Genomic DNA, 2,144 nt, shown 5'->3' on the forward strand with positions numbered 1-2,144 from the left:
TCCCCCTTTAGTTGGCTACAGGGTTCCCTGAGAAATGATACCTCCCTGAGGGGGAAGGTGCATGGCCTTCCCAGCTTTTCAGCCACAAAGGAACGAATTCCACAAATCCAAATTAGGAGCTCTGGCTTAACAAGCTGCTAGAGTGAGAAAGTCAATGTCAAAACGAGACTATTCTTGTATGGTCTTTCCTAGTCAGAGAGATCCCAGAGATGGGGCCTTGACTCAGCCCTGAGGGGCAGAGGCCCAGCCTGAGGCTTTCCTGGGCACAGACTCTACCACCCAAAGCCAAGGCATGAGGGTAACTGGGAGTCCCCCTTTAACAGAAAACCTTACCTTATAAGCCTGAGACTCAAAGGGTTTGCACCTCCCAACAATCCATTCCTGTCTCCCAATCATCTTTTACATGCAAAGTAGATGCTGTGGAGAAAGGCTGCAAGAAAAGGCTTCTGACATTTGCAGGTCAGCAGAGATTTGCTAAAGCCACCTAGATTTCTCTTCTCCTTCCTGTCAATCTAACCAGACTTGGAGCACCTAGGCAGCTTTGTGTGTGTGTGTGTGTCCTTTATCAGGGGTTCTTTCTTGGTGCGGGTGGTGGGGGGGAGAAAGGGGGGAAAGCAGGTTGGAGGAACCTGGCATCAGGTTTGTTGGGTCTCCCTTCCAGAACCCTGGAGAGCTGGTCTCCATTGTGCCAGACCTTCAGGGGTGGAACTAGGAGCTGCTTTCCTCCCACCCCTACCCCGGCCTCTCCAGCCTGCGCTAAACTCCCTTCCCAGCCACCCGACCCACGGAAGCACACAGTGACACAGCTAATGCCTGGTGTGTTTTTAACCCGACTTTACATATTTTAATGCTTTCCACGACCTCTTACCTTTCCATGCTGTTTCCAGAGGAGGCAGCCCGGTCAGGCCAGTGTCTCTGCTGACCTTTAAAGCCAGCACTACATTTAGATGCTAGGCTTTTCTCCTTTTGTTTAAATATCAACAAAATTCCTTCAAATCAAATTCGTATAAGGAATTAGCTGCAGAGAATGAATATATATGTGTAAACAGATATACATGCAAATATATACGTGTCTACGTATATACGTATACATGTATACGTATATACATATATACATATGGAGCCTTAGTGGCATAGTGGTTAAGAGCTACCGTTGCTAAACAAAAGGTTGGCAGTTGGAATCCACCAGCCGCTCCTTGGAAACCATATGGGGCAGTTCCACTCTGTTCTACAGGGTTGCTATGAGTTGGAACCGACTCAATGGCACCTAACAACAAAATACGCATGTATGTGTGTATACACATATATATTTGTTTACGGAAACCCTGATGGTGTAGTGGTTAAGAGCTACCGCTGTTAACCAAAACGTCAGCAGTTCGAATCCACCGGGCGCTCCTTGGAAACTTATGGGGGCAGTTCTACTCCATCCTATAGGGTTGCTATGAAACGGAATCGACTCAACAGAAGCAACGGGGTTTTATATACATACATGTATACACACACATATATGTGTATAAATTTTTTCCACCTTGTTTAGATCTGGGAGAGAGAGGGGGTAAACCTTTAAGGGTAAAGTGCGTGCCGATCCCTGCCCCCGCCCCCCGACACAGAGTCAAGTGCGGACGCAGTTCCTTCCCTCCGTTTCTCGACAGCTCGCGCTACTTTTCCCGGCCATTGTCCGTGTCCCTGAGGCTTCCTCCTCCACAGTCGCCCATCCTCCTCTGGCGCTTCGCCCACTTCCTCCTGTCAGCCGCAGTCCAGACTCGCTCCAGTCGGGTAGCTACCAGGACGCCCTCAGCAGTCCGCTCACAGGCGCCCGCAGGTGCGCCTGCCCCGCCCTTCCCGTGGCCCCGCCCCGTCTCACGCGTCACAGTGACGTGAAGCCCGCGCAGGCGCAGCTCGGCACTCACCCCCACCGCGGCCGGCCGCCCGCCCGCTCGGTATTATGATTAGCGCTGGGTGCGGGGACCTGGCGGCTGGGAGAGAGTCTTCAGCGCCGCGGCGGCTGCGGACGGACGCCCGTCTGCAGGCTGAGGTAGGGGCGAGCGCTGAGCGCAGCGGCCGTGGGCAGGGGTGCGGGGCCGGCCTCCGCTGCCTCAGCAGTCCCCGCAGCTCCCGGGCTGGGTGCCCGGGCCGGGGCGTCC

General features: G+C 53.6%; 1 protein-coding gene across 5 annotated transcripts in view; it reads left to right on the plus strand.

Annotated features, from left to right (window-relative positions):
- Positions 1-1,868: 1,868 nt before the first annotated feature.
- SNRK (SNF related kinase) overlaps positions 1,869-2,144 on the plus strand; it is a 69,597-nt gene continuing 69,321 nt past the window's right edge. For 2 of the 5 annotated variants that reach the window (XM_023726086.1, XM_023726073.1), the window contains exon 1: positions 1,920-2,035. The gene's annotated coding sequence lies outside the window, so the exon portion shown is untranslated. Of the gene's footprint in view, positions 2,036-2,144 lie in introns of all 5 variants that reach the window. The other 3 variants (XM_004368439.2, XM_023726090.1, XM_023726080.1) reach the window with 3 other exon arrangements.

This window comes from Trichechus manatus, unplaced genomic scaffold (genome assembly GCF_000243295.1).
Source record: "Trichechus manatus latirostris isolate Lorelei unplaced genomic scaffold, TriManLat1.0 scaffold00001, whole genome shotgun sequence".
Classification (NCBI taxonomy): Eukaryota; Metazoa; Chordata; class Mammalia; order Sirenia; family Trichechidae; genus Trichechus; species Trichechus manatus.